The sequence below is a fragment of the Euphorbia lathyris genome, chromosome 4 (genome assembly GCF_963576675.1).
Source record: "Euphorbia lathyris chromosome 4, ddEupLath1.1, whole genome shotgun sequence".
NCBI classification, from domain to species: domain Eukaryota; kingdom Viridiplantae; phylum Streptophyta; class Magnoliopsida; order Malpighiales; family Euphorbiaceae; genus Euphorbia; species Euphorbia lathyris.
The window spans coordinates 63,869,829-63,894,448 of record NC_088913.1 but is presented as its reverse complement, the minus strand read 5'-3'; the positions used below and the strand labels follow the sequence as shown (position 1 = coordinate 63,894,448).

The following is a 24,620-nucleotide window of genomic DNA, read 5'->3' as shown; positions in this document are numbered from 1 at the left end:
TTCGTTCTGGTGGGGTACGAAGGAAGATGGCAGTAATAGGATCCATTGGTTTGATTGGAGTAGAATGTGTGAAAGGAAAAGTAGAGGTGGACTGGGCTTTCGGGGGCTAAGGGATTTTAACCTTGACCTATTAGGGAAGCAAGGGTGGAAGTTAATTAATGAGCCTGACACTTTGGTGAGTCGTATATTCAAAGCTAAACATTATCCCAGAGGTACTTTCGTGTCTTCCAAATTGGGCAATAACCCCAGTTTTGTTTGGAGAAGTGTGTGGAGCTCGATTAATTTACTGAAGGAAGGGTTAATATGGTGTATTGGAAGAGGATATCAAGTGGTGGCCCACCAGGATACCTGGATCTGGAATCAGGAAGGAGTGAAATTTGGGACAGTGGATAACTTGGGTGATTGACATGTGTTGGTTGGCGAATTGTTTATTCCAGGAACCAGAATTTGGGACCGAGGAAAACTGGGAGCATATTTTAGTGGGGATAATGCTGAAAAGATCAGGAGGATGGTGATACCGTTTTCCACAAGGGATGATAGACTAATCTGGCATTTTACAAGAGATGGTGTATATTCTTCAAAATCTGGCTACAGGCTATAGACTGAGACCCAGACAACTCGAAATGAGGAGGAAGGGTGGAAAAAATTGTGGAAACTGGAGATCCCACCAAAGTTGAAACTTTTTATGTGGAAACTGATGAAAAAGATTTTGCCTCTCAGACCCAGATTAGCAAATAGAAGAGTTCCTATACCAATAAATTGTCTGCTATGTCTAAACGATATTGAGCATGGGTGGCATTTGTTTGCGGGCTGTGCGTTTGCAAGAACTTGCTGGCAAGGTGTTAGATTACCACCCCCGGGCGAGGAGTGGGAGTATGTGGAGGATTGGGCTTTTGACATGTTAACAACGTGCTCAAATCATGTAATACAGAAAAGCATTACAGCGTTATGGGCAATATGGCAGGGGAGGAATGGGGTCCTGTGGAATCAAAAAGTTAGTAGGCCAACAGAAACTATTGGACAGGCGGATAAATATGTCAATGAATGGGTACATGCGCAGGTGGGGAGAAAGAGAAGGGAGGGGAGAGATATGAGCAGTAGTACACATACTGTTGAAAGTGTTGTGTATCTGGATGAGAATGATGGAGATATGAGTGGAGAGGAGAGGAGGCGAAGGGAGACGAGATTTTTTACTAATGTTTTTTCTCTTGCAGGTACATCGAGCGAGGTAAATAATGAGCAACAGATTAACACGAATCAAGAACCATACAGCCGTACCGATGAAGGCCCAACTCAAGGGTATAACGAAGAACATAGTGGCGGAAGTACGGGCCGCAAACAGCAGGAAAATGCAGGGTGCGAGGCTGCCCAACTCCAGCAGAATCGGAACTGCAGCAGAATACGCAACAGCGAAGAAAATAGCAGCAGCTCCTTGATTGGCGTCGACGCGGTGGATCAGAATCAGCCCTATCAAAACGTGCGGAACTCGGAGGATCAGCGAAGCCGGTCCTCAACAGCTCTTGAATGGCCAAATCACATGTCAAATGGGCCTTTGAGTAGAGCTGTACATACAAGACAATGGGAACAACAACATTCGGGACAGATCTGGCAACCTCCACCGATTGGATACATAAAATGCAACATTGACGCAGCTATGTTCGAAGGTGAAGAAACTATCAGTGCAAGGGCGGTACTAAGAGATTGCACATGTACGTTTCTTTACGGATACTCAATGCATATGTCAGGAATCCTCTCGGCAAAAATGGCTGAGGCGATTGCATTGAAAGAGAGTATCAGTTGGATTTTAACGCTTGGTTATAGAGATGTTATATTCGAATCAGACGCAAAAGTGGTTGTTGACTCAGTAAACACCAATCAAACGGATCTAACGGAATATGGTCAAGTGATAAGTGATGTTAGGGAATTAATTTCAAATCACCCTAGGTATCGGGTGAAATTTGTTTCAAGGTTAGCGAACCGTGTAGCTCATGCTCTGGCACGTAATGCGCGTTCCTGCGACAGGGACGAGGGACTTGAGGGAGAAGAACCTGCGACAGCAGGAGACCAAAGGGAAGACCAAGCACCGGGGACGGAGGCCCAATTCCAAGCCATCAACACCATGATGGCAGAAATGCGAGACCTGAACCTTCGGACATTCAACACTATTGAACAAATGGACCATCGGTTCACAACCTTCGAACAGAACATGGACCGGAGGCTCACGGGCCTTGAATATGTAGCGTCAGACTACTGCGAGCGCTACAACATGCCATGGCCACCTCCCCCGACCGATCAGTAAGTTGTCTTCTCCACCCTGACTTTTTACACTCGTACTTTATGCTTTGTAATGCAATGTTGAAACTTATTGCATATTTTTAGTGTGAGGAGGAGGGGTAGACAAACTTACAAAAATTGTATAATTTTTAAATTTTTGTTGCGTTGTGTCTAGTTTAGTTTAGCGTTTTTGGGTTTTGTTTATGTTTTTGCATGATTAGGACCTAAAACCGTGAACCTCCTTCGAATCTAAACTTCGTTATTTGTCCTTGAGGGCTGAGAACCGAATCTAAGATTGCATGACAACTAGTTTAGGTGTAGGACACAATCCTTGTATCTGTAAGAGCATGAACTAAAGTTTGCATTTAGACCCTACTTTTGAAGAAATGCTAAAATCATTACTTAGGTAGATAACTTAAGAATTGAAGGCATGTGATTTTAAACTTGAGTTTGGGGAGAACTAGTAAACACAAAATTGAAACCCAAAGAATTATGAGTTGAATTTGAGCCCAAGAGCGAACATCAAAAAGCTCTTTTTCTTGACATTTTTGTGTGAATGCTTTGACTTGTGGAAAGATCACAGATTTTGCACCTAATACTGTGTTGAACCTACATGCAATGATTTGAGATGATAAACGATGAAATCAGCCTCATTAGAATTAACCCTTTTTCTTTACCTTATTTTCTCTTTTTCATCCACTCTAGGAAGCCCCTTTGAGCCTATATTTTTGTAGTTTGTAGAATTTTTCTTTCGTCCTAACCCTTATTTTTGCAAACTATCACTTAGTTTGTTACCTAACCTAAGTTTTTGCAAAGCTCAAATTGAGCCTTTGCTTTCTCCTAGTGCTTTTTCTTTGTTTATGGCATTATAGTAGCAAGCCAAAAGGCTAAGAAGTGAATGAGCATCACTATCCCAAAAAGAAAAAAAAAAAGAAAAAAAGAAAAAAAAAGAGAAAAACAGAAAAAGAAAAGAAAAGAAAAGAGACGAACAAAAAGGGGAGAACTTCATTCCCCAGTTCTTAAAATAAAAAACGTCTCAAGAAAACATCCCAAAAAGAAAATAGTGAATAAATAAAAAGCTCAGTCACTTCATACTCGCTAAAGCCATTTTAACTTTGTTTTTCTAGCGCTAGAACTACTAACCCTTGTTGTATCTTTAACCCTCTAACCATATTACAACCCCAATTAGAGGCTGTTTTTGATATCATCGGAGTCATATAGCATAGTAGAGGAACTCGGATGAACGTGCAAAATCAACGTAATCCTAAGCAAGAACATAAGCCGAGAGTAAACACTTTAGCCACCAAAATTGTGTGAATGAGTGAACTACCTATGGTGAGGTGTTTTACTTAGCGATCCCCTCAAGCTCGTTTAATTGAACATGTGTCCTTTTGCTTAAAACTATGGCCTATGATAATTGAAATGCGGCTTTTGGATATCATGTCTCTACTTTGTATTTCCGAATGCATGTAATTACAGATGCTCGAAATTGTGTCAAGCACCTAGTCAAACCGGGAGGTTTTCTAGCTTGCTTGTGATTGCAGGTTTAGTTTTTTAGTTTACTTGGGGACAAGTAAAGTTTTAAGTGCGAGGATGTTTGATAGGGGTCAAAAACCCCTATCTTTGGGTACGGTTTTAGGACGGGTTTTAGCTTTATTTAGTTAATAAGCGAGCATTTCTCGCATTTAAATGCTTTTGTGTGAGTTAGTTAGGAATTGGAAATGTTTTATTTATTTTTCATTGTTTAGGCTCGTTTTATGACCAATCTAGGCAATTACGGCCAAAATAGCATGCATAGTATAATTCCGTTATCTTTTGAAGCTAATTGGTCCGTCAAAAGTCGCACCAAATGAAGCGTTTGCTCAAAATAAGCGATTGGTGGATCAATTTAGCATTTGGACTAATGTTATCTGGAGTTTCTGTACGTGCGCAGGTATAAGTTCGGATGAAAAAGGGCATCGACGGCAGTCGGCAAGCACGCGGGGGCATACCGGGCGAAAATGCTCGACGAGCGGGCCTCCGTAGGCCATGCCTGCTCGCCGAGCAGGCCACCATAGGCCTGCTCGGGCGAGCAGGATGCCTGCTTGCCGAGCAGGCCGCCAGGCGCCTGCTCGGGCGAGTAGGATGCCTGCTCACCGCGAGTAGCGCCTGCTCGGCGAGCAGACTTGCGGGAATTGGTCAAAAAGACCAATTCTGCCCCCACGAAGCCACGATGGACCCCACGACTTCCTACACCAATAAGGACACGAAAATAGGTCAAAAAGAGGGCCGAGCCATGCCTATAAATAGAGTTTTTCCAATGTAAATTAAATATCTTTTATCTTTGTAATTTTCTTAGTTTTTCCTCTTGAGAAATCCTCTCCACCTCCTCCATATCCTTAAAACCTCCATTGAAGACACCTCCGAAGCTCCGTTCACCGAGGATTGCTCAAGCTCCATCCTTAAGTCCTAGAAAGACGCCTGCATTGGTAGACAGGTTCCCTGAAAGGGATTTTTCTTCTTTTACATTCTGTCTAGCCTCTGATACATGTTATGAATTCTAGGCTTATTGTAACTTCGTGATAATATTTTCCATCTTTGATATATATTATAGTTCTTGTTCATTCAATTGTTTTAATGCTTTAATCTTTGTCTTACACTTTGTCTGATTGGTTTAACTCATTCGATAATCCCAAAATCAAGTTGGCACATATTGCGAGTTGAATCTGACCTAGTCAGTGCCTATAGGATTGACGACCCTATAGAAGATTAAGCCCAAATTGCTGAGCCTTAGAGCTAGTTTCGGCCTTACAAGGGAATCACGAACTAGGAACTTTAGGAGGATAGGTCGGGTTAATCGCCTCGGACACAAGTGACTTAGGTTTTAATTCAATTGCTTAAACAATCTATTTTCATTATCATCGTATCCCTTCATGTTCCTTCGGATAATTGCATTGATAAAAGATCACTTAGGAGTAGTTTAACTTAATTAGGGGTAGAGTAACTTAATTAGGCGTAGAATAACTTAGTTAGAATCAGATAACTTAGCTAGGAATAGTATAATTCAACCTAGGAGTAGATTAACTTAGCAAAACCAACTCAAAACCCCCTAAGCCTAGATAACACCTAAAACCAAGTAACTCGATACTTGCAGAAATAAATCCCGTGGACGATAACCTGGACTTAACCAGAAATTTATTACTTGATAACGACGGGGTACACTTATCCCTTAGTGAGGCTTCTTCACGGAATCCGCATCATCGTGCATCAACAATCTTCTTGGAAGATTTATGTTTGGTAGTCATGGTGTTTTGAGGAGCAAAAAGGTTTCTGTAACTTTGTTGAAAATGGTGTTTTAAGAATATCAGATTTTTGTCTGACAGAGATGAATAGAAAAGTAAGTAACAGAAATCTAAACCTCTTGATTTATTTATAGGGATCATAGGATGAAATAGTGTGTCTTTTTAATGCGAAAAAGCATAAAATCAGACCTCTTGGAGTTGAAGAAACTCAATTTTTCGAGTTTGAATAGCTATGTCTTCAGGAGAAAGAAGAAACGGGTCTGATGGTGCTGAAAATGCATGTGTCGTGACCAAGAATCCTGATTCTCGGTCGCGACATGCTGATTTTCTCTTGGAAATCAGGCATCGAAACCCCTATATTCCGATTCTCGGCCGAGAATATAAATTCTCGGTATGATAAGAAAATCTCTTACCTTCTTGGACAATTTTGAAAGTGTGAATTCTCAACTGAGATTCCTGGAATCTCGACCGAGAATTGCTGAATTTCTTCTAATTCGAACTATTTACCTAAAATCTGAATAAAAACATGACTTAAATATATTTTTATGCATCTAAGACTTGATATAAATTCATCTAAAAACTAAAAATCATAAAAATGTGTAAAAATAAAACAAAATAAAAGCTAAACTAAGAATTCAAACAAAAACAAAATAAAAGAAGTACACGAAAATTAACGAATTAATCTTCATGAAATTTTGTTATGAACTCAATTTCCTTAATTGGAGCATTTTCATAATAAATTTTGCATCTATTACAGTTAACCTTAAAGCGAACTCCGTTAGGTCCTTCAAGTTCTAAAGATCCATAGTCGAATGTTTTAAAGACTAAATATGGTCCTGTCCATCTAGACTTAAGTTTACCTGGAAATAATCGGAGTCGTGAATTAAATAACAGCACCTTATCTCCAACGCTAAAGCTTTTGACTTTAATTTTGGCATCGTGCCATTTTTTCACTTTATTTTTATATATTTTTGCATTTTTGTAAGATAAATGACGTAATTCATCCAACTCGTTTAAGTCGAATAATCGTTTCTTACCTGCTTGTTGTAAATCATAGTTTAGTGCTTTAATAACCCAATAAGCTTTATGCTCTAATTCCACTGGCAAATGACATGCTTTCCCATACACTAATCGGTATGGTGTCATTCTTATTAGTGTTTTAAATGCAGTACGGTATGCCCATAACGCATTGTTAAGTTTACAAGACCAGTCTCTTCTTGAAGACGAAACTGTTTTCTCTAGAATCCATTTGAGTTCCCTATTTGATATCTCCGCTTGACCATTCGATTGAGGATGGTATGACGTTGATATGCGGTGGTGTACTCCATATTTTCTCATAAGCAATTCAAAACTTCGGTTTATGAAATGGGTACCTCCATCACTTATCATAACTCTTAGGACTCTAAATCTACAAAATATATTATCAAGAAATTCACAGACAACTTTAGAATCGTTCGTCGGGGTTGCGATTGCTTCAACCCACTTCGAAACATAATCTACGGCTACTAAAATATAAGTTTTACCAAAAGAATGGGGAAAAGGACCCATGAAATCGATCCCCCACACGTCGAAGACTTCAACTTCTAACATGCTTGTGAGAGGCATCTCATCTTTCCTTCCTAAATTCCCGGTTCTTTGACATTTGTCACAACGAATAATAAATGAACGAACGTCCTTAAACAATGTTGGCCAAAAGAATCCACATTCTAATATCCTAGCAACTGTTTTACTAACGCCGTTATGCCCTCCGTAAGAGCTTGAATAGCATTCTGACATTATAGACCCGTATTCATTTTCACTAACGCATCTCCTAATCATTCCGTCACCACAAGTTTTGAACAAGAAATGATCTTCCCAAAAATAATGTTTAATATCAAAAAAGAATTTTTTCTTTTGATGGAAACCTAACCCTTCTGGAACAATGTTAGCTGCGAGATAATTTGATATATCTGCATACCATGGTGACATGACACTTTTTATCTGATAGAGATATTCATCAGGGAAATCATCTTGTATACCAATAGTTTCACCTATAGGACCGTTTTCATCTTCAAGTCTTGATAGATGGTCGGCGACAAGGTTTTCTACTCCCTTTTTGTCTTTAATTTCTATATCAAATTCTTGTAATAACAAAACCCATCTAATCAGACGCGGTTTTGCATCTTTCTTAGCAAATAGATACCTTAAAGCTGCGTGATCGGTATATATAATAACTTTAGATCCTAGCAGATATGACCTAAACTTATCACATGCAAAAACTACCGCTAGCATTTCTTTTTCAGTTGTGGTGTAATTTAATTGAGCACCGGACAATGTATGACTGGCATAATAAATAACATGAAGCTTCTTGTCCTTCCTTTGACCTAAAACACATCCTACGGCTAAGTCACTTGCATCACACATGATTTCAAAAGGTAAATCCTAATCGGGTTTAGCAATTATGGGTGCACTGACTAAAGCTGCTTCAATGTTTCAAAAGCTTTAACACAATCTTCATTAAAATCAAAGGTTGAATCTTTCATAAGTAAATTAGTAAGTGGTTTGGAAATTACAAAAAAGTTTTTTTATAAATCGTTTGTAAAAACCTGCATGTCCTAAAAATGACCGTACTCCCTTAACAGTAGTTGGAGGGGGTAATTTTTCTATCATTGAAGTTTTTGCTCTATCCACTTCTAATCATTTTTCAGATATTTTATGACCTAAAACAATTCATTCGTCAACCATGAAATGACATTTTTCACAGTTTAATACTAAATTCGTCTTCTCACATCTAGACAAAACTTTATCTAAATTCCCTAAACATGCATCGAAAGAATCTCTATAAACTGAACAATCATCCATAAAAACTTCCATGATATCTTCAATGAAATCGTTAAAAATTGCAATCATACAACGTTGAAATGTTGTTGGTGCATTACATAGACCAAATGGCATTCTCCTATATGCAAAGGTTCCATAAGGACATGTGAAGGTTGTTTTATCTTGGTCATCCGAGTAAATATAAATCTGAAAGAATCCGGAATAACCATCTAGGAAACAATAAAAAGCATGATCGGCTATCCTTTCGATCATTTGATCGATGAAAGATAGAGGAAATGATCTTTCCTGGTTGTTTTGTTTACGTTCCTATAATCTATACAAACCCTCCAACCGGTGGTGGTTCGCGCAGGTATTAATTCACCTTCATCATTCCTTACAACAGTTATGCCTCCCTTTTTAGGTGCGCAATGGATTGGACTAACCCATTCACTATCCGAGATAGGATAAATGATTCCATTGTCTAAAAGTTTAGTAATCTCATTTTTTACTACTTCTTTCATGTTCGGATTTAAGCGTCTTTGCCTATCCGCTTTAGGTGGCTTATCTTCTTCTAAGTGAATTCTGTGCATTACAATACTAGGATTAATTTCTTTTAAGTCTGAAATTTGCCATCCCATACTTCCTATCCTATTTCTAACAACTTCTTTCAATTTTTCTTCTTGAACTTTAGTTAACTTGTTAGAGATAATTATAGGTAGAGAATCGTCTTCGCCTAAGAAAGCGTACCTCAAATGGTTTGGTAACTCTTTAAGTTCTAACTTAGGGGGTATTACAATTGAAGGCGGAACTGGTCCATCTTCTCGAATCAAAGGCTCTGGGTCCTTATCTTCTAATTCTTCTCCATTATAGGTTCTATTATTTCTTCTTTTTGAATAATGTCATTGACACATTCTTCAACTAAGTCAAGTTTCATACAAGCGAATTCCTCCATAGGATATTTCATCGCTTTGTTCATATTAAACTCGATCTTATCTTCTCCTATCCTTAAAACTACTTTCCCTTTCGACACATCAACTAGAGCACGTCCCGTGTTCATAAACGGTCTACCAAAAATTAGTGGACAATTAACGTCATATGCAAAATCTAATATAACGAAATCGGTAGGAAAAATAAATTTGTCAACTTTAACTAAAACGTCCTCAATTATACCATATGGTCTCTTATTGGTTTGATCCGCTAATTGCAAAACCATATTGGTACGTTTGATATCTTCTTCTAAACCTAACTTGTTAAAAATAGACAATGGCATTAAGTTTATACTTTCTCCTAAATCACAAAGACAATTTGGGAATTCAATATCTCCCAACTTACACGGAATAGTAAAACATCCGGGATCCTTGAGTTTAGTGGGCAAATTGCTTGACACTATTGAACTACAGTCCTCAGTTAGCGAAATGGATGAAATTTCTTCCCAACTAATTTTCTTTGAAATTAAATCCTTTAAGAACTTACCATAGTTAGGAATTTACGTAATTGCATCCATAAACATCAAATTAATGTGCAAATTTTTAAGTTTATCCAAAAATGTTAAAAGTTGTTTGTCATGGTCCTTGTTTCGGACTTTGTGTGGAAAAGGTGGTTTGGGTATGATAACAACCCAAATTATTCTTGAATAAGGAATAAGGGAAAATTAATAGAAATAATGGCAAACCATTATTCCTTCTAAAAGAGATATTTATGCATGATTAATGTGGAATTAATGATAATTAATGTAGGGGCGAATATGCAAATAATGAGGAAAAGGAAGGAGTCTCTAGCATTATGCCACGCCCCGTGGACCATGACGAGATACGCCATAACGAGATACGCCCGATGAGAGCGAGTAGCGGAGACCCGCCATAGCTCTCAAGGAGAGCGTACATACGCCTTGACGGATCAAAGAATACGAAAAGGCACCTTTATTACCATCCATGAATGGGAATAAATACAATTAAATGGCAATTAATAGCCATTAAAGGGGAATAAAGACTTGACTGTTCAAATACCTCAACTCTGAGGGTTTCAATGCTAAATACTGGGATTAATGGAGAATTGATAGCGATTAAAGACGAGTAATGACACGACTCTTCACCTACTTCCCCATTAATGCTGAAGGTTACAAAAACCTATATAAATACCCCAGCTTCCTAGGATCAAAGGTACACTTACTGATTCTCTACTTTTGTGCTTACAGTTTATTCTCAGAAATATTACTGACTTTGGCATCGGAGTGTCCCCGGCCGATCCCAACGGCGCCTCACAGGGAAGTGCTCCGATCAAGGATTTTTCCATAAGATATCAATTGGTGCGGTGAAGGTGGATTTCTAACAAACAGAAGATCACAAAATCTTGATTGTATAGAGTTTCACAAAGAACAAAACAATGGAGTCAACAGAATAGAAATCACAATCTCAAACTTTGGCTCAATCAGTACAACAAATCTATCCAAAGATACAGTTCTCCATATATTGGTGGGAAAGAGTTCTCTACATTAAATCTAGAATTTTATGATGAAAAAGATAAGTTTCCTCCCCTTTCTTATTCCATTTTTAATTAAAGAAAATTGAGATCCCTCACTCTTATAAAGTGCTATGAATATCATTACATGTTATTAAGATAAATCTAATAAACTGTGAAAGATGAAGTCATAGACACAAATCTTTCATTAAATCTTGCATGCTTACTATGCCCTCATATTTTTATGCATGACAAGTGTAATATGATATTATCATTGAATTAGTACAAACGCATGTATAAGACCCGTAATCTTGGGATTTACAAAAAAAAATCATCCATTCAATGTGATTTTGTCATTTGATATTAAAATATCATAAAAGGGCTCATGTAATTACAAATGATTTAGATCTGGTCGGTCTTTTGGATGAACATGCATATAACTATTAGAAGAAATTACAAAAAAAAAAATCATATTTGGTTTTTCCTTGTACAATTCACCATCTATATATGGCTTTTCTCTTATATAGTACTTTTAATATCAAAAATTCATATTTTTGAATATTGTTTTGTCAAACAGTTATTTCATTCCTTTTTTTACAAGGATGTGTCTATTCATATAAAAACTGTTGAAAATATTGAGTCTATTTGTAATTATCCGGTAATTGTCCCTAACTATTAAGGCCATTATGGGCTGATGAATTACCAAATCGGATAAACAAAACTTTCATGTCCTGAGCTAACTACAAAATAGTGCAAGTGTCGGTTTCGGATCAGAACATTAATTTATGCAAAATTCTTAGGATATACATGAGAATTCCTTAAAGATTGGAGGATTGTATGTGAAGGTAGGTGAGAGTGGATTTTGAGTAATTTTCCTTACACTCCAAATTGGAGGAGAATCATGGTACATGTATTTTTCTTCCAAAATTACCCTTTTTTTTATTTTATTCGTACAAATGAAATGATATAAGAGTAATTTTATATATAACTATATTATTAAATCATCACTTACCTTTCTTTAATTACACCTAATTCAAATGAGCCTTTAATGATCTCTGAATGCCATTAATGTATGGATGCACAATATTAATTGCAAGTAAATAGCAACTATGTAAGATATCTTACCCAATATAGAATGTCATAACTTTTATGACGTTTAAAATAAATATGCTATCTTGGATATTAATGCGCATTGAAATACAAAAGGACATTATTCTTAAACCATTCTCATTATGGTTATTTATTAAGAATTCATTATGATATTCATGTGCAGTAGCAATCTTTATGGTTATGACCGTTATACGTGATATTATTATTAAAATAAGCACGATTAAAATTCTATTATGAATTTGTTTGACATATAATATTTACTCGGTTTTATCCTTTGACTAAGCTCATTCTAGACTCAGGGACCAACGTGAAGGAATTATAAGTTGATTCCAAGATGAACTAAAAATTCCATAAAGAGACATTGCATTATACATGATATTTGCCAACAAGGTCAATGCAAAACATTCTTTTGCTATGAAGTATGTTCCATGGATCAAGCCACTGATCCCCAAGGTAAGTGAATATAGCTTTTATGCCTTACCACAATCTTTTAATAATGGACAGGGTATGCCCCACTTCTGGAGTTCTTTTAGTGCTAACCCACAGGTACAAGGGAATTGCTAATAATGCAACTAATGCCAAACACTAGCATGAAAAATAAAGCTCAATCCAGAGAAGTGTATATTCAGAGTCACTTTAGAAAAATTCATTGACTATGTCATTAGCAAAAAAGGAGTTAGAGCAAATCCAGATAAAGTAAAAAGTCATGTGAGGAAAAAGGTGAAAAGAGTGCCTAAATAAAAGCCATGTGAGGAAAAAGGTGAAAAGAGCGCTTAAATGAAAGCCCCACTATGGGTGAGAAAGATCCAGAGGTTGAACGGGTGGATCATCGTACTAGAAAGATTGTCAACAAGCATATCAAGGTATAAAACAATTCCTAGCAGAACCACCCTTGATGAGTAGACCAATCTGAAGGGGAGACCTGCATTTGTATCAATCTGTCATGGATAAAGCTATGTGCACCGTGGTTATTCAAGAAGAAGAAGGTCAACAGTTCTCCATCTATTATGTTAGCAAAATGTTGAAGGATGTGGAGACAAGATATTCGAAGCTAGATAAAATGGCTCCCACGGTTGTGACAACATCCATCCGTGTTAAACCATAGCTCCAAGCATAACCTCAACATGATCGAGATCAAGATCAAGAGCCGGCTTCACCATCATGATTCAACATTGAACACACGAATGATGAGATTGAAAGGTGAGTGCATGCCGCTCTGGATAGACAAGAGAACAATGAGGAAAGATCCGTCATCCAGTTAATAGTAATTCGCCATTCACAGTGCAGATCCTGGGGTACGAGGTGGACAGAATGTTTAAAGCTTCCAACTTGCCACAATATAAAGGAGAAGAGTACAATATAAATGGGACATTACATATCCCGAACCCAAAAGAGGGGAGCATGTAATCGTTGAAAAGAACGCTAAGACGTATTACAAGTTCCATAGAAGAAATGGCCACCACATTCTGAAGCTTGCTGGGAGCTGGAAAACTAGATAGCTTTGTCCAGAATAACAAATAACAAGACGACAAGCATAAGACATATCCCAAAAAGAAATTCAAAAGTGTCATTAATGTCATAGCAGATGGACCAGTGTATCAGCCACCCGTGCAAAAAGCAAAAATATCCATTCTGGATAAAACATCCCTCAATTGCCCCTTTTGCAGAAACAGGTCCAGTAATCTCTCCACATACAGATGCATTGACAATTGAAGGATGGGAGATGAAATGAAGCGAGTAATGGTAGACACAGGCAGTTCTTGCAATGTCATCACCATAGGTGCATTCGCCAAACTAAAGGTTGATCCGATCCAAATAGAAACAACCATTATTGACATCATGGGAGTGACAGGTCACACTATCCGGACCAAGGACCAGGTAACTTTGGAATGCAAGCTGGCGGATGATAATCAAGCATGGATTGGTGATCTGGAGTTCTCTATTATGAATGGACAATCAGCTTATAACATCATTCTTGGGCGGCCGTTCATCTCAGAGGTTGCAGCCCTAATTTCCATCCGTCGTATGGCAATGTACATTCCCACCAGCAAAAGAGGAATAATGATTAGTAGGAACCAAAAGGTGGTTCAAGAGACCTACTCAGCGTCGCTATCGATCCGCCCACAATTCAAAGATGACGAAGGTGAGGAAGATGAACTTGTCACTACAGCTTTGGGCGACACAGAAATGCTCCTTATTGGAAAGCGGGTGCGGATCGCCAAAGGATTAAAACCTGAGATCAAGGAGGATGTTACGAAAGTTCTCATTGAGTCTGAAAGCCTATTTGCATAGGAGAATGAGATCCCCACAAGAGTAAGCCCAGATGTGATTACTCATAAGTTAAACATCATTGAGGATGCGGTTCTAGTTGCTCAGAAAAGACAGAACCATAGGCCCAAAAATCAGTATTTTTACGTATTCTTATTTGTGCATTAAACTGTTATAGTATCCTATATTTTATAATTTATTCTTTCTCGCCATACTTCTTATATTCATTTGCCTAGCTTTTATTCCTAATATACACCCAGTGGCTGGAGAATGAAAAGTTCCACAGATGGATCAATTACCTCAAAGATAGGACAATTGATCCCCATCACGGGCGGATCCCCTTTCCACAAAGATAAGATGCACGGACACTCAGGAGCTTTCAAATGAGCTCAACTCTCTCCTCAAAGACAGGAAAAATATTGGTCACCATCAAAAGCGGGTTAAAATTATCTCAAACATGAGAAAATTACACCCTAAACTTTCTCCTCAAAGATAGGAGAACAATAATCTCAGCGGCGGATCGATCTACCTCAAAGATAGGAAACGATTGATCGTCGTCAGAGACAGAGTTAAAACATTTCTCAGACGTGAGAACTTTACACTCTCAAATACTCTTCCCAAAGAAGAGTCTCAAGACCTGGCGGCGGATCGATTCACCTCAAAAATAGGAAGCAAATCGATTGCCTAAGGCAGCTTAACTTCCTCACCAGGAATAAAAGCTTCTAACCTTCACAAAGGTTCACACATTGGGGTACGCCTGGCCACCTACCCTAAACAATCGGAGAAATCCTAAACCATATTCTAAAAAGTTACTTGCTAAAAGATATAATGCATTAGTAAAAATAGTTCTGGAAAGAAAAGGGTTCATCCAACAATGAAGCCTCATCTTCATCATGATAATGAAACCTCATCTTCATCCAAGATAATGAAGCCTCGTCTTCATCCAAATAATTAAGCCTCGTCTTCATCCAAGATAATTAAGCCTCGTCTTCATCTCCAAATAATGAAGCCTCGTCTTCATCCAAGTAATGAAGCCTCGTCTTCATCTCCAAATAATGAAGCCTCGTCTTCATTCAAGTAATGAAGCCTCGTCTTCATCCAAATAATGAAGCCTCGTCTTCATCCAAATAATGAAGCCTAGTCTTCATCTCCAAATAATGAAGCCTCGTCTTCATCTCCAAACAATGAAGCATCGTCTTTATCCAAATAATGAAGCCTCATCTTCATCTCCAAACAATGAAGCCTCGTCTTCATCCAAATAATAAAGCCTCGTCTTCATCAAAGACAATGAAGCCTCGTCTTCATCAAAGATAATGAAGCCTCATCTTCATCAAAGCAATGTAGTCTCGCCTTCACAAATGAAAAGTAAAAACACTTTGGAAAATGAGTAAAGGCTAAAAAGGCAAGTGCCTAGAGTGCCAAAACCCTCCACAAAATGCATAAAAGTCCCTAAATGGCTGATCATTCTTACTGATCCCTAAGGTCGGTTCATTCTCCTCAATATGGCAGAACTGAAGAAAAGAAGCCCCTAGAGGCTAACAATGGATACGGTTGGCCACCTATCCACAAAGAAGCAAAATCCCCTAAAAGTGCATCATATCCATATGTGATCCCACATAGGGCGGATCTTGTTCATAACATCCCGCATAAGGAAGCCCCTAAGGCGCATCATTTCCATATATGATCCCCCATCTAGGGCGGGTCCACTTTCCTCTAAGATAGAAAAATAAAACACCATTTAGACAACCCTAAAGAGTTTTTTATACCTTTATGGGGGGCTTCTGATAACAACCCAAATTATTCTTGAATAAGGAATAAGGGAAAATTAATAGAAATAATGGCAAAACATTATTCATTCTAAAAGAGATATTTATGCATGATTAATGTGGAATTAATGATAATTAATGCAGGGGCGAATATGCAAATAATGAGGAAAAGGAAGGAGTCTCTAGCATTATGCCACGCCCCGTGGACCATGGTGAGATACGCCATAACGAGATACGCTCGATGAGAGCGAGTAGCGGAGACCCGTCATAGCTCTCAAGGAGAGCGTACATACGCCTTGACGGATCAAAGAATACGAAAAGGCGCCTTTATTACCATCCATGAATGAGAATAAATACAATTAAATGGCAATTAATAGCCATTAAAGGGGAATAAAGACTTGACTGTTCGAATACCTCAACTCTGAGGGTTTCAATGCTAAATACTGGGATTAATGGACAATTGATAGCAATTAAAGGCGAGTAATGACACGACTCTTCACCTGCTTCCCCATTAATGCTGAAGGTTACAAAAACCTATATAAATACCCCAGCTTCCTAGGATCAAAGGTACACTTACTGATTCTCTACTTTTGTGCTTATAGTTTATTCTCAGAAATATTACTGACTTTGGCATCAGAGTGTCCCCGGCCGATCCCAATGGCGCCTCACAGGGAAGTGCTCCGATCAAGGATTTTTCCACAAGTTATCAGGGTACAAAAGTTTTTGCATTTGAGTCAATTGGTGAACTTTTTGTGTTTAATGTATCTTCTTTGGATTTTGGTAAATCAGTTCCTGATAAAGTTGAGTCTCCGGGCATTTCTGGACCTAAGTAATTTTTCCCTGAACGAAGAGTGATAGCCTTTACATGCTCTTTCGGACTTTCTTCCATATGGCTGGGAAGACTTCCCTCTTTTCGGGATGGAATTGATTTAGCAATTTGGATAATTTGAACCTCCAAATTATGGATGCTAGATTAGTGGTTTTTAATAAGCTGATCGAATTTATTTGATCCATTTAAAACCATCATCGTGATTACTTATTTTTCCACCAATAGCATCTATGAATTTGTCGATTTTAGAAGATAAAGTGCTAATCGTATCTCTTGATTGATTTTGATAATTATTGGTACGATTTTGATTAGCAATTGCATTATTATTATTATTATTATTATCTTTCCAGTTAAAGTTAAGATGATTCCTCCATCCAGTATTATAGGTATTAGAATAAGGATTATTAGTTTGGTTTTGCCCTTGGACAAAATTTACCTGTTCAATTTCGCTCATACTTTCATAATCCACATCCGTTTGGATTGGATTACCATTAGCATCGCACGGTGCCATAAACCTATCAATTTTGTGCGATAAGGCAGAAAATTGGGCTTGTAACATCGCGACTGGATCAAGATTCACTATACCTTTAACTGATGATGTGGTTGAGGATGATGGTTTCGCCACTGGTATATGTCCATGTTTCGCAGGCCACATACTACTGTTGATTGTCATTTCCTCTAAAAGTTCTCTTGCTTGGGCTGATGTCTTCTTCATAAATAACCCTCCCGACATAGCATCTAATGAACCTCTAGTTGTAGGATTTAATCCATTATAAAATGTTTACATTAAAAGTGCATCGGGCAATTGGTGGTGCGGGCATAAACGTTGAAGTTCTTTAAAACGTTCCCAAACTTCATAAAGAGTTTCGTTATCATTTTGAGAAGATGTTAACTCTTTTATGACTCTTGCGGTTTTTGCTAAAGGAAAATATTTTGATAAAAACGCTTGGGCAAGTTTCAAACGTTGCGCCTAGCATAGAAGTTAACCACTCTTTGGCTCTATCCTTCAAAGTAAAAGGAAAAAGGCGAAGTTTGATTGCTTCGGCAGGCACATCTGTTATTTTAAAAGTGTCGCAAATTTCTAAGAAATTTGTCAAGTGGGTGTTAGGATTTTCGTTAGGCAACCCATATAATGTTACATTATTTTGCAACATATTAAGCAAAGCTGGCTTAATTTCAAATTGGTTTGCATTTATTTGGGTTCTAACTATGCTATTTGTTATATCGGCCACTCCTGGCCTAGCGTAATCCATAAGTGTTGCCATATTTTCTGGCTGAGGTTCTGAATTTTGTTTATTTTTATTTTTCTTGTCTTTCTTTTTCTTTTTAATCGTCTTTTCAATTTCTGGGTCTAGCGGTTTTGGTGGAATGCCCGAACTTCGAGAACTGCACATGAACTTGAAATCTTGCACGAACTGAAACTACCTTCAAAACAGAATTTGAAAAATAAATATGTTAGTAAATTAAAATTAATAAATTACAAAAGTTAAAATTAGTATGTATAAACCTAGATTCAAAATAAAACACGAAAAATCTAAATTTTTATTAAGAATTTTGGCGTTCCCCGACAATGGCGCCAAAAACTTGTTGAGCGATTTCCCCAAGTGCATGGTTTCGTTTGTAGTAATAAAAATATATCGATCCCACAGGGAAAGTTTTTCAACAAAAACTTATTTAAGTGTAGATTAAATTCGACTTAAGGTTTATGTAAATAGATAATCGTTATTTGAAATTGGTTTTGAAATTGATAGAATAAGAATTATGTTAGAATATGTAGAATGTTAGAAATCACTTCTGTTTTGAGTATGAATTACAAAACAGAAACATTTAGTGTTTAAATTAAGGGAATAATTGTGTTCATTTGCATTAAGCAAAGAAAACAACTTTAAACTTTGTATAAATTATAAAAATGTAATAACGTAAACTCCTTCAATTAAAGGGCTTTGAACTGCAGACAATCCTCCTACGGTCGGGTTAGATTGCTACCTTAACCAAATTAATTCTCGGAGAATGAATTTGCCTAAGTGTTCAACAAAGTTTCCTTGTAAAGATATTGAATTTAACTACGTTTTAATGAAAACACCAGAACTCACTTCGGATCATTTACCATAAGTGCTACATAAAAATTTATTGAATTGCATGAACTTTATTAGATGAAGTATGAATTTGATATAAGTTTATAGAGAATAAAAAGCATGGAAGCATTCAAACGACATGAGAGTTCTGGGTCGTCAATCCTTTCCTCAAACCTCGTTAGAGTTTGTCAGGCTCGTGGGTCGAATCCGCTACTTAATCTTCTCGCTGAATCTTCGGAATAGAGATGGGTCATCAACTACCAGAATGTAAACTAATATAAACTGATCTTAATCTAAATCTAAATGCTACAGTGTTTGTAATTATTTGATAAACAATGTGTGTACATCATATTGCTTTTGCAAAATTGAACTTCTAACTCTGAATCGTTTGACTCAGAATTTCTGCATTAATTTTGTACTAAATCTTAACTCTAAAAATTATTATATCAACTCTGAAATCAACTATTTATTTATAGATGTTGAAGAGTCGAGTTTAAGGGACGTGTCTGAGGCGAAGAGACGTTCTTATCCAATCGAACGGACGTGTTTCTTTGAAAACGAACAAGTGTATGTTGTGCTGCCTGAAAATCTGAACTTACCGAGAATGTAAATTCTCGGCCAAGAATGGAGAAACGGTTTTTTAACCTTTGAAATGAAAGGGGAAAGTGCATGGGCGACGCGTGTCGCGACCGAAAATGGAGGATTCTCGGTCACGACACGAGTGTTATTTCCGTCTCTGACTTCTTTTCCTCGTCTTCGTTTCGGTGCGTTTGATTTTCGTCGTCTTTGACTCCTTTTATGGGGGTTTTCCTCCGTTTTTTACCTCTTTTCATTTTATTTGGATTTTACCAAATATTTAGGTACCTTGCATGAAAGAAACATATTCAGACGTAAAAGTACGCTAAATAGATATAAACAGCACAAACTCGTAGTAAAATTGATATAAATATTGATGATATTTTAGGTATATTTTGGGCTTAACAGTCATCCGTCAAACCTGTAAGCCTCATGTGCAATCTCCTTGTTTGACGCCTCAACTCACGGCAACTAATTTTTTGGTGATGTTTACTTTTCCTGCAAAGCCTCGTCATTTCTAGCCATCCTATTTGTTCGGTGCATCTTGTTTGGTGTTTGGATTGGCAGTTTTGTTGCATTTTTTGTTGGATTTTCTTAGCACCCTTTTGTTTGGTATTTTGTCATTTGGCTTCTTTATTTGGCTTATTTTTGTTTGGTTTGGTGCAATGTGTCGAAAGTTCTAATTTATTGATCTTTATATTGAATTTATCTTTGCTTACTGTTTGTGATTGAAGATCTATGTTAAGTGATTTATTTGTTTCTTTTTTATGTTTAGTCATTTTGTTTGTTGAGAATTAGAATTGGTGGGTCATTCTTTTGATAAAAAAAAATGATTGATATGTCAAACGAGAAGCAAGGATCCAAAACTTGATCAACATATGCACTTTCTACATATGAATTTACTATATCAAGACACATTAGCTTCACAACATTCTTCTCCATCTATCACTATCATTGCCAAGTCATGTAACTCAACTAAAGGATCATATCGACTTCCATACATTGATATGCCGATAGATTCAATCGATGGATATGCAATTTGTTCACTCTTAGATGCGGCGATAAAATATCACCAGATTCCGATGAACCTTGGTGATCAAATGAAAACATGCTTCAAAACTCACAAAGGTACTTATGGTTATAATGTAATGTCTTTTGGTTTGAAAAATGTAGGGCAACTTACTAGAGACTGGTAAACAAGATCTTTAAAGATATTATTGGTGATAAGGTGGAAATATATGTGGATGATATGATTGTGAAGAGTCAAACTGTGGAGGAGCACGCTTCAGACCTAGCTACGGTCTTCGCTACTATATAGGAGAATAATTTTAAGTTGAACCCATAAAAATTAAAAGTATTGGCCAATTTAGTAATTTACCAATTATTCTAGTTGAATTAGGTAATTAAACCAATTAGATATACAAGTTACAGTATACAAAAAATCGTGGAAGTGGAAAGTGAGTTAGTGGAGCTGAATATGGGTTAGTGGAGAAAAACCAGTTGGGAACTTCCTTGCTGGGCAGTTAGGGAACTTCCTTACTGGGAAGTTATGGAACTTTCTTGCTGAGCAGTTGAAAACTTTCTTATTTGTCAGTTATGGAGCAACCTTGCGAATCCGGGATCTTACTTACGGAAAGTTAGAACTTTCTTGCTAAAAATGAAAAACACGCGAAATCAAGGAATATCCAGCAGTTGGAAGTAGATTAAAATCAGGAGTAATGGGGGATATAGCGATTATATGCTCTTAGAAGTTAGTATTAAAAGGAGATTTCTTGGAAGAAAACACAAACAACTCAACACACAAAACCATAAAGAATTCCAAATGGACTATAGATAATCTGCAAATTTATTTTCTTTACTATTTCGTTCATCTTTTAATTGTAAGTTCTAGCTTCCTAGTTATTTAAATTTCTCAATTTCAAGATTAGTCAATTCAATTCAAGTCTATTTACAATTCTTGGCAATTTTTCAATTTAGTTAAGATTATTATTCTAGATTTAACTACGAACTTTAAACTTTGTTAATGTTCTTTAAGTTTTTCACACGATCGTCTAATTAGAACTTAGATTTGACACACATTTTGGGGATTTTCTATAAAATATCTGGCACGCTTGCATAAGAATCACAAAAGGCGTTAAACACTAGGCGAAGATAATAAAAAGTTCCACACGTGTGTTTATCAAAAGATACGAAAACATATGTCAGATGGAAAGCCTCCAAAACAAACTAAATTAGAATGTGAAAAACGCCATCACATGTGGACCAGTGGGAGATGAATTTTGAAATGACTCCGGATTAGGCCATTGATTTCACGTCTGGAATCAAGGAATACAGTTTTAGTAAGATACAAACTACTTTTATTATGATAAACATCCATCAGTTAGAGGTTGACACGTACCTGGAGTTGGAGCTAAGGAAAACACTTCAATCGACTACCGAATTTACCTCTAACACTCTACAAATAGAATGAGATATTGCACAACTAAGGTACACATATTCTCTGTCATTTAAACTTAATTGCTCAATACTCACATTTTCTAAACTCTACTAACTTTAGCATCAGAGTAGGGATCCTGATCCTCAACCCCCCATTAATCTCATGTTCTATCTTATCTCAGGCGTCGAAGGAATCCTAGCTGGCGTCAAAGCAAAATTCTCAGTTTTACTCGTATCAAGTTGGTGTGGTGAGGGTGGCTCGTCGTATTCATGGCTCACTTTGAAAAACCATGGATCCCTCATCCTAATGTCATATTTAGGAACCCTAAACACCATGGATGCCCCTGTGGAACCTAATACCCCTGAGCTCGATAGGTGCCTTGATGAATATTTAGGCTCACTTGATCCCATGATCAAAGAGTTCATGGACAAAATCACTAAGCAACTCATCTACAAACGTATAGTTATATCTAAATATCCAATTAAGTTTATATTTATACATCCAATTAAGTTTATATTCGATATATTTTAATTAGATTAAATACTAAAGGATACAAAATTGTTTAAAAGTTAATTAAGTTAACTAAGTTGCTTAAAATTGTTTATGTAATTTTTTTCCATGAAAGATTGGGATGCGATTAAGTGGCTAGACATCCCAACTAGGTTGGCACCCCTAACACACCAAATCAACCCGAAATATTATTAATAAAAAAAAAGGAAAATTACAAAGGGAGGAAAAGAACAATAAAAAAGGTTCAAACCAGAAAAATTAAGGAAAACGAACATGAGCAACATTACATAGATCGTCAAAAACAGACGATTGAAAAAAATGAGGAGCCGAGTGCCATCATGTAATAGCCGATGTGGTTTTTCCAAAACGGGCAAGTTGATCCGCCCCCTGATTGCCCTCTCAATAGATATGAGTGATTCTGCAGTTCATATTCGAGAATCTAGCTAAGCACTGCAACCAATCTTATCCAATTGTCCAGGGAACCATTTGTAGGAAAATAGACAAGCCTAGGCGTAGCGGAATAATAAAATTTTATCTATTTTATCTATTTCCCTTTTCCAAGATCTGTTAATTGTTATTTCATATAAAGAGGGATAGAGTGAAATACCTTTTGTGAAGAACTATCTACAGTTGCAAACGAAGTGCCCACAACTTCTTATATTCAATTCGTAAGCAACGAACGTTTTTGGTCAACACAGAAAACAAAACTAATCAGTAATCAACCTTTAAATATAGCAATCGCAATGACTGCCTCTAACGGAAATCGATACGAGATCAAAGAGAGAGTAAGAGATAAAGTGAATTAGCCGAGACGAAGACGGAACGGTTCCTCCTTCCTTTCTTTTGTGTTGGTCGAATTCTGGGGTTAGGGTGTCTATTTATAGACTTCTCAAAACCCTAATCCCAGTTGTGTTAGGTAATTAAATAATTAGAATCTCATTCAGAATAGGATTGCTAATTAGATAATTAAATAAACACTTTATTATTATCTAAATAATAACTAATTATATCTAGATAATTATTATTAGGGATAATTAATTAGAGTTTCAATCACATAAAAACATCTAATTAATATTATCAGATAATCCTTTAATTTAATTTATAATCATAATCTAATTACAATTATTAAATCAAATTAATTATTCCTATACTAATTACAAATTTCGGCCCCCTATGTTAGTGTCCCACTAATTACTCTTTCGTCCTCTGGTTCCAAGTCCCATATGCGACCCATTAGGTTCTTTATTGCCACTAGCCGTATATATCCTTTGAAATTAATTCATCATGATTATTTCAACATATATATAACGGAATACCATCGCGAGCTGTTACTAGCAGAACCTATGATATTCCTCCAGAGCAATTAAGAAGTCAGGTTGATAACTGACGTTAACCTTTCTACATTAGGTACAGTATAATACGATCCTTCATCAACTATATCTTGTCGGTCAATTCCTTATAACCATGGAACGTGTCAGGGTTACATATAACGAAGAGTCTGGTTTTACTTGTACATGTTGAATTCACTCTGAAAGATAAGTTAAGTGAAAAGTTCATTTCTACTCTTAACTCTATCACCTTGCAAGGATTTCAGTTAATTCACCACAAGCGGCCATTTGGATATATCTCCCACTTATCGGGAGTAACGAATGCTCAATCTGACATTAACTATTCTGCAGTTACTTTGTGTGATACCCAACCCTGCTCTCACACGCCCTAGGCTCTCACCTGTTGGATCGTGCTCTCACAGAATCAAAGTATCAGACTCCATAATCCAGAATCACTAATTAACGAATGTTTGAGTCTGAGGATTAGTTATACCTACTAATATCAATGAGATGAACATTTGACACATTAGATAAATCAATCCATATTGTTATCTTAAGTCAGGTCCCAATCCTAACTGTCTAGATATCTGAATATCTAAAGCTTGTGAGATCAGCTTTCTGTCTCGACAGAAAACACTGTTACATGCAAGTCTCAACAGTAATACGCCAACCCCTATAACGTATTACTTGACTTGGGTTTACTTTAAGTCTATTGGTCTATTATAAAGTATAGTCTCACTTCATGCTTGTATGAACACTTTATAACTACTTAACTAAACTTAGGATTACTTTCTTTATGAAAGATTTGTGCCTTTATATAGAGTTAAATTTTAATGCTATATATCTGATTAAACAAATGATCAAATAAACAATTTATTCATTAATATCAATATCCTAAAACAATTGTCTT

The 24,620-nt window shown here is 36.8% G+C and overlaps 1 non-coding gene across 1 annotated transcript; it reads left to right on the top strand.

The window, feature by feature from the left end:
• The first annotated feature begins 17,587 nt into the window (after window positions 1-17,587).
• LOC136228326 (small nucleolar RNA R71) lies at window positions 17,588-17,691 on the top strand. Its single transcript, XR_010688652.1, has one exon. It is a non-coding gene; the product is annotated as a small nucleolar RNA R71 (small nucleolar RNA).
• The last annotated feature ends 6,929 nt before the right edge of the window (window positions 17,692-24,620 follow it).